Below are 15,854 nucleotides of genomic sequence, written 5' to 3' on the forward strand. Positions count from 1 at the left end.
AAGGCTACCACCCTACCCTTGAGCCAAGCCTCACCACCCGTTTTCTAAAGGTTAATTGGAGATAAGAGTCTCAGGTCCTTTTGTGTCAGACTGGCTTTGAACCTTAATCCTTAGATCTCAGCCTTCTAAGTAGCTAGGATTACAGATGTGAGCCACTGTGCCCAGCTAGACTCTTTTTAGTACACAGGGCAATGAAGGAAGGATAATCTTTTCAAAAAACAATGCTAACATCTGACACCAATCTGAAACAAGTCAATAAATTTAAATGTAAAGCTGTAACATTTCTATTTTTAAAAACTGAGAGAAAATACTGGGATTAAAGGCTAGATAAAGAGTTCTTAGACATAGCAAGAAGAAAACATTGGGTTTTTTTTCTCATAAATTGGACTCACTTTCTTTTCACTAAGCTGGCAGTATGTTCATTATTATGTAGCTCTTTCTCCCCTAAGAATCCATGGAGCACATGCTAAATATTGTTAATTTACCTTGGAAGAATATCACTTTATCTGTGTATGTATGCGTCCATGTGCACACCTGCGCATGCATCAGTCCCAGGGCTTGAACTCAGGGCCTGAGCTCTGTCTTTGGGCTTTTTTCTCAAGGCTAGAGCTCTATCACTTGAGCTACAGCATCACTTCAAGCTTTTTCTGTCTTTTTTTTTTAGTGGTCGTCAGGCTTGGTTACTGCCATACCCCTCCAGCCTCTGTGCCACTTCCAGTTTTCTAGTAGTTTCAAGCCCCAGAACTGGCCAAAAAAAAAAAAGAAAGAAAGAAAAAAGAAACAAAGACAGAATCATAAAAACTGTTTAATGAGATTTCATGTTTCTGGAGTTTGTATATGTAGGGAGATGAATATAGACATTGCCCCATTAGGTTTCTCGCTAAGAGTATCCTCTCTTGGTCTCACTGTGTGAGACCTGAATAGAACCTGAATAATTGGCAGTGGAAATTTTTGGACCTAGGATTTTAGTGGGAAGTCACAGGAGGGTATGACCTTGAAATGAGTATTAGGGCTCTCATTCCTCCCCTTCTACTCTCTTTACTTTACCCTGACACACACTCCTGCCATCATGGGCTATTATAGCACAGCCAACCCTCAGTAAACTGTGAGCCACACGCAACCTTTCTTCTTGATAAGTTGATTGTTTCTGGCATTTGTTATAGGAGTGGAATGCTGGAGATCATTTTAAAATATTTTGACCTTTAAAGCAGGACACCAGTGGCTTACATCTGAAATCCTAGCTACTCAGGAGATTGAGATCTGAGGATATCAGTTCAAAGCTGGCCTTGGCAGAAAAGTCATGAGGCTTATCAGCAAAAATCTGGAAGTGGGATTCTGACTCAGATAACAGAGCACAAGCCTTGAGTGAACAAGCTAAGGAATACACCCCAGTCCCCGAGTTCAAGCCATAGTACACACACACACACACACATACACACACAAATAAAATGAGTAAACTTCTTAAACATTCTTAACATTAATGAACTAAAAACAAACAAACAAAAAGAAACAAAAACAACAAAGAGAAACATTTGCTTCATGAAGGACTATATTGAGAAGAAAAGATAAACTATTGACTGGGAAAAAATATTTACCTAACTTGTATGCATTAAAAAACAAAACGGTGAACTGTAAGAAACCAAAAACCTCAATTAGAAAATGAGAAAAAGGCTTACTACTTAACCAAAGAAAACACACAAATGGGAGGTAAGCACATGAAAAAATGTTCAACATATCTAGCCATCAAGGAAATGCAAATGAATACCATAATATGCCATTGCATGCCCATTAGAATGACTAAAATAAAAAAATCATAATTCCAGATTCTATCAAGGAGGGGAAAATCCTGACCCCTCCAAATGCTTATAAAAATTTAAAATGAAGATCTTCTCCCACTCTGTAGGCTTCCTAATTGATTTACTAGCTATGTCCTTTGCCATACAAAAGCTCTGCAGTTTAATGCAGTCCCACTTATCCAGCCTTCTCTGATTTGTTGTGCTTCTTGGTCCTTATTAAGAAAGTTTCGACCTGTGCCAAGGAGGCCTAGTGTATCTCCTATTCCTTCTTGTAAAGTTTTCAGTGTGTCAGCTTTTACCTCCAGGTCTTTGATCCATTTGGAGTTAATTCTAGTGCATGGTGACAAAGAAGGATCTAACTTTAGTTTTCTGCAGGTGCTTAACCAGTTCTGCCAGCACAACTTGTTGAAGAGGCTGTCTTTCTTCCATTCTATTTTTTTGGCTCCCTTGTCAAAGATTAGGTGGCCATAGGTCTGTGGTTTAATATCTGGGTCCTCAGTTCTATTCCATTGGTCTTCAGGCCTGTTCTTGTGCCAGTACCAAGCTGTTTTTGATAATTATAGCCCTGTAATAGAGTCTAAAGTTTGGAATTGAAATTCCTCCAGCGCTGTTCTTTCTGCTAAGAAGTGTTTTTGCTATACGGGGTCTTTTATTATTCAATATGAAATATATCAACAACTCAAAAAAAATTGAATCACTCCAAAACTAATCTCCAAAGTAACAACCATCCATTAAAAAATGGGCCAAAGACTTAGAGTCTTCTCTGAAGAAGAAACAAAAATGGCCTATAGACACATGAAGAAATGCTCAACATCTCTGGTCATAAAAGAAATGCAAATCAAAACAACTCTAAGATTCCACCTCACTCCAGTTAGAATGGCCAGGATCAGGAAAACGAATAATAACAGATGCTGGAGGGGATGTGGCCAGAAGGGATCACTACTACACTGTTGGTGGGAGTGCAAACTCGTTCAACCACTATGGAAAGCAGTGTGGCAGTGCCTCAAAAGGCTAAACATAGAGCTCCCCTATGACCCAGCAATTCCACTACTTAGCATTTACCCAACCATCCAGAATCTAGGGCATACTAAATCCACTAGCACAACAATGTTCATTGCAGCATTAGTCACTATAGCAAAGATATGGAACCAACCTAGATGTCCCTCAGTTGATGAGTGGATCAACAAGTTGTGGTATTTGTACACAATGGAATTCTATGCTGCTGTCAGAAAAAAACGACATCGACCCATTTGTTAGGAAATGGAAAGACTTAGAAAAAATCATATTAAGTGAAGTAAGCCATACTCAAAGGAACTTAGGCTAATGGTTTCCCTCATTTGTCATAATCAGTAGAAACCTTGGGCTCTACTAGCAGAGATCTGCAATGGAGCAAAACCTTGATACATAAGGCCATATAGTATGAAGCTAATTGAAAGGACCTCCAGGATATTGAAACAAACGCCATATAACGAATGATTGTTGTCCTTAATGTACTATGTTATCTCTCATCTCCTTTGCTGTCCCTTGGGTATCTCATATTGTTACAGTACCTCACTTTGTTATCTGATATATTGAATTTATTTGTATTTGATTATTTGAAATTTGATAGGGAAGGGGGGAAAACCAAGATGGGGGGTGGGGGGGAGGGTAAAGGGTACCAAGACATGTGAAAGGGTATCAATGTATGTGAATTAATGCACCTTCTATCTGGCAAATATCATGTAACCCTTTTACTAATTACAATAAAAAATATATAAAAAATAAAATAAATTAAATTAAAATGACATAGCCTCTCTGAATTCAGTTCATGAATGTTGGTGTGTGTGTGTGTGTGTGTGTGTGTGTGTGTGTGTGTGTGTGTGTGTGTGTCTGTGTCTGTGTCTGTGTCTGTGTCTGTGTCTGTGTAATGAGACTTGAACTCAGGGACTCCTACCAGGGTTTTTTGCTCAAGGATAGTGTTCTATCACTTGAGACATACCACCACTTCTGGCTTTTTGCTGGTTTACTGGACATAAGAGTATCACAAACTTTTCCACCCAGACTGGCTTTGAACCATGATCCTCAGATCTCAGCTTCTATGGTTGTAGGCATACACTATCAGCACCTGGAGAGTTTCTTGAAGAGTTAAAAACCTACCCAGACAGCCCAGAAAACTCAGAGAAATCAAACCTCTGTCCATTCAAACACCTATACACAACTGTTCACACAGCTTTATTTATAATAGTCAGAAACTGGAAACGATCCAGTGTCCTTCAATGGATGAATGGTTAAGCAAACTGATGTGTACACACCATGAAATGATACTAAACAAAAGATGGAAGCACTATTGATACATGCAACAGCTCACACGGGTCTTGTGATGGTTGATTTTATACACTTGTGTAGGCCACAGTGCCATGTTATTTGGTCAAATGTCAATAGATATTACTGAAAGCTAATCTCCCAGAAAGATAATTAAATCAGTAGATTGTGAGGCGAAAAAGGTATTCATCATTCTATGGATGGGCCTCATTGAAGCCTTCAGAGAAAACACGAAAGCCCCCCAAGAAAGATCGAAATCTATCCTCAGACTACCTTTGGATCTGTCTGTCACCTGGGTTGTTCTAGGTCTCAGAACTTCTTGCCTGTCCTACAAAGTTTTGAACTTTGGAATTCCTAATACCATGGGACACAATCCCTTAAAATAATTCCCTTTTATCTGTATATGTGCATTCATACATAAATATGAATGTTCCTGAACACATACATATCCTACTGTCTTATTTCTCTGTAGAATTCTGACTAACAAAGATTGAGGATTTATTACACTGAGAAAGGTAATCTCACTGAATGATCCATTAATATAAGATGGTCAAAAGAGCAAAATCAGTGATGAAGACTAGATGTGTAGTTCACTTAGGAAGCAAGGAAGAAGATGACTGGAATGACGAAGGAGTGGTGGAATCATTTGGATCATTGTAGCATTAGAGTTTTGGTGGTGGTGGTGAGTCTTTGTGGTGATAAAGTAGTCCTTGGACACTCACATGAAGAGACGGTCCTGGGGACAGTCGGGGTTGTGCTCAGCAGCAAGCAGCTATGGTTTCCTGGTAACTTCCTCTAGACATCTATGGAGAATTCCAAGCCATGCTGACATGAAGGCAATCCTGCCAGATGCCAAAGAGGGGCTGCTGCAGGGGGACACTCCTCCACTGGAGGCAACCAGGCACCAGAAAAAGGCTGTACAACTCTCAGTGATTCAACTTCCCTCACCCCCCACATCTTAGCTTGTACAGGATTGTTTTGCCATCTTAAGCTGCAGTAAACTGGAGCAGACATCTTACCTAGTCCAGAGGAGAGTCATTCTCCTGGTGAGTCATTCTCCTGGGCCCTCCTAAATGGGAGCCCAGGCGACGAGATGTGTGACTGGTGAAACTGTTGTAATTGGAATAAATGAAGCTCTTCATTTGCATGAAGGGTTGAGTCATGACTGGTGCAAACACCCTTGCCGTACTCTCTGCCCTTGCTATATAAGTATGCATGTATGTAGATATATGTATATATGTATATGCATAGCTATACATATGTATGCATGTGTTTGTGTGTGTTCAGTTTTCTTCCTCTTTCGTTTTTTCTTCCCTTTATTTTCCTTTTTATTTTTTTTTGAGACAGAGTTTTACTGTGTAGCACAGACTAGACTTGAACTCAAGATCCTCTTGCTTCAAGCCTCCTAAATGCTGGAATTATGGGTACCCATCACCACACCAGGCTTCTGCTCACTTTTCAAGTCATACCTTCCAATGCTCTTCTTTATCATCAGTGAAGCAGGGTGGTGGGTGACAGGAAGAAGAGGTGGTGGAAGCGGAAGCAGTGTGATCATGGAGTGCTAGTAGCAGCAAAAGTGGCAGCGGCAGCAGCAAGTGTGCTGAAGCGCTCCAGAGAACTCCTGGATCCGCACAAAAGCTGTCAAGAACTAAAGAAATTCCTGACTCTTGCCACTGCAAGACTTCCAAGAGCCATCAAGAACTGTAATACTAGCTGCTTCCAGGACCAAGGCTTCCAACAACAAGGCCTAAAGCACTGAATACTAGCTGCTGTAGGCCCTGGGCTCCAGCCCCCAGGACCTGCTCAGAAGCTGTGACCCTAGCGGGCCCTGCTTGCTGTTCACTCTTGAGACTTACTGCTGAAAGATAAGGATGGCAATAGCTTCCAAGTGCCTGGGTCCCTGGCAGTTGAACTCAGCAATGAGACTGTAAACTGAGGGTCTACCGACATGAGCCTCTGGTTACTAAAGCCTGGGGCACCAGGCCTCTACTTCTGGGGGCTGGAAGCCCTTGGGATGAAGAAACATGTCTGGGACTATGATCAATGACAAATATCAAACCCTGGCTTCTTGCGCCAGTCCTGATCTTCATCCTCTACTGCCCCCTATTGGCTGGCCCTCATATAGATTCAGCTGGCAGCACAGATACAGGGTTTGCATGCCTTATCCCCAATATCAGGAAGTCAGAGAAGAAGGGGGCGGCGGGTGGGGGGCGGGGGGGAGGTGTAGCTGAGGCTTTAACTCAGGCCTGGACACTGCCTTGCCCCTTAGCTTTTCCACTCAAGGCTGGCACTCTACTCCTGGAGTCACATCTCCACTTCTGACGTTTTGCTGATGAGTTAGTGATAAGACTCTCTCAGATGTGTCTGCTCAGGCTGGTTTCCGATTATGAACCTCAGATTCCAGCCTCCTGAGTAGGCAGGGTTACAGATGTGAGCCACCAGGACCTGGCTGAAGGGTACTGTTTTGGTGACTTTTTTTTTTAAATGAAAAGTAGCAAAGCTGGAGGTGTGTGCCTCAGGGTTCAAGGCTGGAGAACCACAGGCATGCAGGCTCCCTCTATGACCTCTCGTATCAGGGCTGTCTGGGATGGATCCTTCCCGTACTCTCTGCCTTGCTGGGGGCTCTTGGCCCAGGAGGCAGCCCAGCCTGACCCTGTACACTTGGAGTGCAGGTGTGCTCGTGGGAGGGCTCTCGGAGGGCTCCCCCTCCCTTCTGGAATCTCTCCCGGCACACTCCCGGGCTTGGCCCTATCCCTCTGTTCTGGCAAGCCCCACCTGGCAATGGTGAGGGCCAAACAACACGCAGGCTACCTTGATGCCGGAAACAAAGAGCTCAGCTCAGCCAGGACACCACCTGCCTCTCAGAGAACTCAGGCACTGTGCTGGGACAAGCCCCTGTGCAACTTCCCAGAAAACAGTCTGGGGATGTCCCTCAGTAGATGAGTGGATCAACAAGATGTGATATTTGTACACAATGGAATTCTATGCTGCTGTCAGAAAGAATGACAGAGCCCCATTTGTTAGGAAATGGAAAGACTTAGAAAAGATCATATTAAGTGAAGTAAGCCAGACTCAAAGGAACTTAGGCTCAATGGTTTCCCTCATTTGTCATAATCAGTAGAAACCCTGGGCTCTACTAGCAGAGATTTGCAATAGAGCAAAACCTAGATACATAAGGCCATATAATATGACACTAAATGAAAGGATCTCTAGGATATAGAAACAAAAGCCATATAATGAGTGATTGTTGTCCTTAATGCATTATGTTATCTCTCATCTCTTTTGCTGTCCCTTGGTTATCTCATATCGTTACAGTATCTCACTTTGTTATCTGATATATTGGATATATTTGTATTTGGTTATTTGAAATTGGATAGGGAAGGGGGGAAAACAAGATGAAGGGTGGGGGTGGGGGGAGGGAAATGGGGACCAAGACATGAGAAAGGGTATCAATGTATGTGAATTAATGCACCTTCTATCTGTTGAATATAATGTAACCCTTCTATTAATTACAATAAAAATATATGAAAAAAACAGTCTGGGGTAGGGAGGGGTGCTCAGGAATGTCTAACTCATGTTTAACAAAGAAATATATCTTTCAAGGAATAAAGGGTCCTTTGGGGTGGTGGCCTTGCTGTTTGTGGGGGTTGGATTACTGTTCATCATTTTCTTAGCCACCCCAAGAAAATGTGTACCTTGGGCACGTGATTCTTCATTGTGTTGCTCTTGTGTTTTCTTTCTTTTTAAAAAATTTTCTTTTTCTTTTTTTGGGAGGGCAGTATTTACTGAGTACAAATAATGGAGTAGGCATAATGTTTGCTTGGGAAATAAAATGGGGAAGAGGGGATGAATTACCACTACCCACCTCCCCTGAAGGATTTCAGATCAAGGCTCACATGTAGACTACAAACGATTTGGGAACTGAGATGGGCATGGATTTTAATCTCTTGATGCAGAGTGTACCAAAATATCACTCCCATGTCCTATAGTTCTCATTCATTTCTAGTCTGAAACATCATTTCATTGGGACAGCAGATCCTCAAAGGATCGGTTAAGATTATTTCTTTTTCTAGGGTGATGCTTAGGTCCTGGGAGGCTCACATAGCCTTATGGAATTTGGAATGTTCTGTGATGTAAGAATTATCTTGAACTCCAGTGTGTTTGCTAAAGGTCTGTCTCCTCTGTGTGCACACTCATATATACATACACACACGTATGCGCTCACATTCGCACACACTCATGCATGCACATATACCCATGCATGCACATATACCCATGCACACATGCATGCACACACATTGACACATTCCCATCATTGTCCTTATTACCACTCTGCAGTCACCCCTATCGCCCTATTCCCCACCAATGTTCCTTTCCCTGCTAGCAGGTATGTGACCCAGTGACTCAATACATCAGCATATATCCAAGGGGTGTTCATCAAGGAAGATGTGAAGAAAGACCTCAACTGTGCAGTTACTGCCTCTTGATTGAGGCAGCAACTGCACAGTAGACTCAGAGCCCAGCCCTTCTAGCTCTTCTTCAATCCTTTCCGCTACTCACAAGTCTGTCTACTGTCATCCCCACTTTACAGAGAGGCTAAAGAATGCATCCCTAGCATGCTGAGAACTCAATCAGAACCCAAGTCTCTTCCCCACTGCTGCATTCCTGCTGCCTTAGCATAGGTAGAATGTGAGAGTCCAGATGTGTGTGTGGAGTGGGGGGAGACACATTCCACACCCCTCCTGGGATAGAATACGAATGGGTGCTCAGTCCATGTTTGGTGCTTCCCCTGTTGGACACAGAGCTCAGGAATTGCTGCAGGGAGAGTCAGAGCATCAAGTGACAGCTCCCAGGTGTTCAATGATCTGGAGCCTGCTGGGAAATAGGCCCCTCGCCAAGGCACCCAAACTACCAGAAGATGGAAAGGACTCAAGCCTGTGGTTTTCCTCATGCATGAACAGGCAGGATTGGGATGCAGCTGAAGAGCCCAGGGGTGGGGAGGGAGCAGGGCCTGGCTAGCGTCAGGCTGGGCCTCTGAGAACACAGGCAAACCCAGGAGCACCCAGCAGCCTCGCAGCCCTAGCACTCCTGTTATGCACATGGCACAAAGAAACTGGCCTGAAAACTCTTGGGTGGATCCTGAAGTTTCCAAACTTGGTATGCATACCAAACCCTCACTAACAATGTCAATCAAAGTTGGGCACCAGTGGCTCATGCCTGTAATCCCAGCTACTCAGGGGCTGAGATCTGAGGACCACAATTTGAAACCAGCCCAGGCACAAAAGCTCATGGACTCTTATCTCTAATGAACCACCTAAAAAAACCTGGAAATGGCACTGTGGCTCAAAGTGGTAGAGCACTATCCTTGAGCACAAAGAAGTTCAGGTTTAGCACCCAGGCCCTGAGTTCAAGCTTCAGGGATGGCAAAAAGAAAGAAAGAAGAAGGAAAGAAGAAAGGAAGGAAGGAAGGAAGGAAGGAAGGAAGGAAGGAAGGAGGGAGGGAGGGAGGGAGGGAGGGAGGGAGGGAGGGAGGGAGGGAGGGAAGGAAGGAAGGAAGGAAGGAAAGAAGGAAGGAAGGAAGGAAGGAAGTCAATAAATAGGCTGCCCGTAATCTACCTATAATCCTAGCTGCTCAAAAAGCTGAGATCTGAGAATCACAGTTTGAAGCCAGCCCAGGCCAAAAAGTCAAGTGAAGGTGTGGATGAAATGATAGCGTGCCAGTCTTAAACATAAAAGTCAAACAAGGGTGCAAGGCCTGGAGTTCAAGCTTCAGCATTGGTCCACGCGCACATGTCTGCACACACACCTGCACACACACACACAGCATCAATCAAATGCCAGGTGTGTACAGGACTACTTACCAACAGTGGAGACAACTCAAGAGCAAATGTGAAACTTGTTGGCCATTGCAGTTAGTGTCAGCTCCTGGGCCATGAAGAGGCTTCCTCTCCCACCACTCAGATGTCGCCCCCTACAGGCTCACCCCCAGGTCCATGGTTCATTTCCTTGGAAAGTTCAAGACATCCCTTCCTGAGCTACTCTGTGCTTTTAGACACGTAGCTTGACTCCCGGGGGACTGATGTTTCTTTCTGACCCTTCATGGAAGCACTAGAATTAGGAGGCACTGACCAGGTGACGCGTTGCCTGGAAGACAGGGCCTGCAGCCTCAAAAGCCATTCACTCTTAACATTTCCCATGAGTACAATTTACATTACCTTTGTTTCCATCCCCACTGCACCTTCCACTCGAGAAGGGAAGAGAAAGGTGGAGGCTGTCTCACATGAGAGTTGATGGCCTGGAGGCTTCTGTCTCAAGGAAGGCAGCCAGGCTTCAATCTCCATCCTGAATTTGGGGTGTCTTGTGTTTTCCTCCCACCTCATTGATAAGGGCTAGACCAGGGCCAGGGCCTCACTTATCCAGAGCTATAGGAAGATGACAAAGAGCTCGAGTGTACAAGGAAACGGAGCGTTTAGGCTATCTGCTCTGAGCCAGCTGTGACCTAGGTATGGAGGCAGTAAAGTGTTTAAAAGTCTGTTCTTTGGAGTTCTTTATCTGATCAGAGACTCAGTGGTACCCACGGATGACTATTTGTAGTGTGATAAGTGCTATGGCCAACGGGAGCACAGGAACCAGAGGACAGAGGGAATAGCACTTCAGCTAAGTATAGATCTGAGAGGGCTTCCTCAGGAGGTGACAATGAGCTCACTGAAAGATGAGTCTGATCCCAGACAGGAAGAACATGCTGATTTGGAAGGGAGCTGGCTTAGTTCACAGACTCGGTTCATAAACAAAGCCTTTGGCACTTAGCTTTGCCACATGTGGTTTTTCCCATGTTAGGGCTAATTTATGATCCCCAACGCCCCTCATTCTTCCTCATCTTCTGCTCCTCTTTTGCCCAGGGCCACTGTGTAGTGCTAGACTTCCTCACAGGTGGCCGTGGAAGCTCACCCTCCTGCTCAAGGAGTACCGGTGCCTCTGTCTCTGATGAAGATGGAGTCACAAGAACCTAGCTTACCCAATTAGCTGTGGAAATCTGATAAGCACTGGAAATCTAGCCCCAAACACAATGGTTGGGAAGCAAGGCAGTAAGCAGGCAGGCAGTGATTTCTGAGAAATGAGAAATGATGAATGGAGCAAGTTCTAACACCACCCGCTCAAGACTTCATGGGCCATGAAGCAGAGGAAGGATTAGATGCTGGGATTCTGTGGGTTGAAGCAAGGCTAAAGGTCCCAGGAGAACAGGTAGCAAGAGATCACAGCACCCAGTGCCAGAGACAAGAGCTGCCAGGGTAGGGTTCTGGAGATCTGAAGGCACCTGAAGACCTGGAAGGAGGGAAACACACCATCAGGAATCATGCCTGCTCATGTCCACAGCTGAGGAAACACAATTCACGAACATTGAATGTATCACCCAGAATGGACTTGCCTTAGTCATGGGAAACAATTAAACTTTGATTAGTCATGATTCCAGCTCATGAAAACAAGACCTAAAAAAATAAAAAACAACCCTAAGGTTGGGCATGGTGACACATGCCTCTAATTCCAGCAGTCAAGAGACTAAAGCAAGAGAATGAAGAATGAATTCAAAGTCAGTCTTGACTTCATAGCAGAACTTTATCTCAAAATTTAAAAAAAAAATACTTTTTTGGGGTGTTGTTTTCTTCTTGTGGGTCATGGGGCTTTGGGTGCTGCCCCTGAGCTGTTCAGCACAAGGCTACCACCCTACTCTTGAGCCAAGCCCCATTTCCCATATTCTAAGGTTTAGTTGGAGATAAGAGTCTCAGGTCCTTTTGTGCCAGGGTTGGCTTTGAACCCTGGTCCTCGAATCTCAGCCTCCTAAATAGCTAGGATTACAGGCATGAGCCAATGGACCCAGCTTTTTTCTTTTACTTTTTTCTTGTAGCTATTTTATTTTATTTTTTTATTGTTGGGGTAATGTATAGAGGGGTTACAGTTACATTCATCATGTAGTATGTGCATTACTTCTCACACATTAATACCCCTTCTCATGTTTTTGTCTCTGTTTCAAACTGTTCTTAAGTAAGTAAACTACATGTCACAATAAGTCTTAAGAATATTTACTGTAAGCTGGACATTAGTGACTGACATCTGTAATCCTAGCTACTCAGGAGGCTGAGATATGAGGATCATGGTTCAAAACCAGCCTGAGCATGAAAGACTCTTATCTCCAATTAATCACCAGTGGCACTGTGGCTCAAGTGGTATCAATAACCTTGAGCTAAAGAGCTGAGGGACAGCGCCCAAACCCAGAGTTCAATCTCCACAACCAAAAAGAAAAAGCTCAAGGACAATATCCAGGCCCTGAGTTCAAGTATCAGGATCAGCACACACACACACACACACACACACACACACACACTACTGTAACACTAAAACAACCAGTAGTTAACAAGCAAAATTAGCATTGTCTAGCATCTGTCCAATCAAAGGAGATCACTTACTTGAGGTATAGCTCAGTGGTAGAGTATTTGTTTAGTATGCCTGCAGCCCTAGGTTCAATATCTAGTACCACAAAATAAAGCCCTTATTTCTAATACGAGGAAGAACAATGCATCTTTAGAGTAAGGCATGGTAGCACATAGCTGAGGTAGGAGGATCCTGAGCTAAAGGCCAGCTGGGGCTGTAGAGCCTGCATTTCCCTTTGAAGACACAGCCACCCTAAAGGTCTATGCATTTCATAAAAGAACACCAAGATATGTAAAGCAAAACTGACAGAAGAAGAAATAATCAAGTCCAAAATCATAATCAGAAATTCTGATATCCTTCTCATACAAACTTATAGCAAGAGTAGGGGGAAAAACAGGATTATGGAAGTACAAACTAACCATATTGACCAAACTGACCAAATTTATAAAGTAATGCACCCAACAACAGTAGAATGTACACTCTTTTCTTTTTTAGATCTGAGACAGAGACTCAAACTCAGTACCTGATGCTTTTGCTCATTGGCAAGGGCTCTACCAATTGACCATTCCTCCGACCCTAAATGCACCTTCCTTTCAGTGTAGTATTTACCAAAATAAGGCTGTGTTCTGAGCATAGGTTCCAATATATTTTAAAAAGACTGAATTCATGTGTGGTAGATAAAATAACATCTATCTTCTAACTGATGGAATGTTTGAACATATAGGATCACCCAAAAACTGGAATTAAGGTTACTAATCAACTGACTTCAGAGGGGGAGATATTCTAGCCCAAGTACAATCACAAAGGTATTATAAGAGGAAGACAGGAGAGAATGAACCAGAAAGATGGTTCTATGACCCAACATGTTTGGCTTTGAAGACAGGGAAATGGCCATGTGTCAAAGAATCATAGAAGCCTCTAGAGAGAACAGTAAAACATATTCTCCTTCAGAGCCACTAGAAGGCATGAGGCCTTGCTAACACCTTAATTTTAGCCCATTCAGACCCACATTAGACTTCTGAGGAAAACACAAGGGAAATATTTGTGTTGTTAGAGTAACCATCAACAGCCAAAACATCATATAAATGGGCTCAAATAAAACCTTCAAGTATTTTATACTTTAAAGGGCAAAACAACTGTATTAGGAAAAAAGAAAGGAGGGGGAAAAAAAGACATAACTATGACTCATAATGCATTTCAACACACATGCAATTTATGTTTCTTTGGATATAGCTTACCTCACTTAATATATTTCTTTCCAAATATTTCCATGTCCTTATGAATACAGCAATGTCATTCTTTCTCATGGAAGCATAGAATTCCATTGTGTATACATAGCACATTTTCTTGATCCATTTGTCCACTGAGGGGCATCCAGGTTGATTCCATATTTTAGCTATGTTAGACATTGCTGCAATGGACATTGTACTGGTGGTTTTATTGTCTGTGCTCTATTGGATAAATGCCTAGGAATAGATGCTAGGTCATAGGGAAGCTCTATGTTTAGTCTTTTGAGGAACTCCATACTGCTTTCCAGAATAGTTGAACAAGTTTACAATTCTACCAGTAGGGTAGTAGCATTCCATCCTGGCCAAATCCCCACCATAATCTGTTATTGTTAGTTTTCCTGATAAGAGATATTCTAACTGATAACAGACAAGTACAGAAATGCAGAAAATATGATATTCATAAATGTACCATATACATTTGGAAAACAAATTCTAGACAAAGATTTAAAAGCAATTCTGTGCAGAAAGGATGGTTTATCAAATAATGTTCAATATCCACATGTTTAAAAAGTAAACTGATCTCATCTCAAACATAAAGTAAAATGAACTTAAGACAAGTAATACCCTTAAATTCTAGATACAAGGAACTAAACCAGGTATCGGTGACTCACTCCTGTATTTCTAACTAATGGGGAGTCTGAGAGCAGAAAGAATACAGTTTAAGACCAGCCCAGGCAAAAGAGTTCACAAGACCCTTGCTTAAATATAAGCAGCATCAACTGTGGGGGAAAGCATAAGAAGGGTTGACATTGTCTAAAAAAAGAAATGTACTTATTACCTGACTTATGAAATGCTAACCCCTCTGTACAACACCTTAATAATAACAATAAAAATATTTTCTAAAAAATAACTGGCAATGTTGGGTCCCAATGGTTTATGCCTATAAACCTAAGTACTGAGATCTGAGGATCACAGTTTGAAGCTTGGCCTGGGGGAAAATTCTATAAGATTCTTATCTCCAATGAATCAGCAAAAAGTAGAGCTATGGCTGAAATGGTAAAATGCTATCCTTGACCAAAAAAAGATCTAAGGGACAGAAAACACCCAAGCCTTGAGGTCAAGCCTAGGACTAGTGTGTACACACACACACACACACACACACACACACACACACATAAATATAGGCAGCAAAAAAGCCAAGCTGGATGTAAAGCTTGACTGTAGGGAGCCAGCTTGACAAGCACGAGGCCGTCAGTTCTAACCCCAGTACCACAAAAAATGTAAGGATTTAAGAAGCATTATAGGTTTAAATGTGATGTGGATGAAACTAAAAACCTAAAAGACACTATCAAAGACAATCTTTGTAATATTAGATTAAACAAAGTTTGTAGCTATGACAACAAAAAGGAAGGACCCATGAAAAAAATCAAATCGTTAAATTACACTTCACCAAAATGTGAATGGTCTTTTCTTTGTAAGACATTGTTCAAATAATGTAAAGGCAAGCACAAAGAACTTGTACTCTAGAGAAAGAATAATGGTTACAATCCAGTAAGTAGAAGGCAAACAACACAACTTGAAGATTGGCAAAAATGTAAAGAGACAGTTCCCTGAGAAAAATACCCCGGGGGAGGGGGGATAACTATCTTATACTCAAGTGCCAGTGCTCAATTGTCACTTGAAAGTAGCATGAGAAGTCATTCTGCACTGTTAAAATGGCTGGCCCTCCTCAAGACTGGCTCTACCAACTTGGAGAGCATGTGGAGACATTGTAGTTCTTCTGTACATCTGTTGGCACTGTCTAGAAAACAGGGATTGCTGACAAAGGTAAATGTGGTCCTGCTACATAATCTAGCCATTTTACTTCAACCTGATGGGGTAGGGAGGTACAGAAGGACTGTGCAAATATCTGTACACAAGGACTCACAGCAGCTTTACTTACAGGCTGTGAAATACAAATTTTGTAATTTGTAAAATTTGCAAGCAGCTTTATTTATGTGAAAAACTCAAATGTTCAACAGCAAACACTATTAATAGTTGATAGCATGCCAACATAAGCACAACTCATATTAACTATGCTGAAAAAACAAAGCCCAAGAAG

Source organism: Megascapheus bottae, chromosome 12 (assembly GCF_031878675.1).
Source record: "Megascapheus bottae isolate mThoBot1 chromosome 12, mThoBot2.hap1, whole genome shotgun sequence".
NCBI lineage: Eukaryota > Metazoa > Chordata > Mammalia > Rodentia > Geomyidae > Megascapheus > Megascapheus bottae.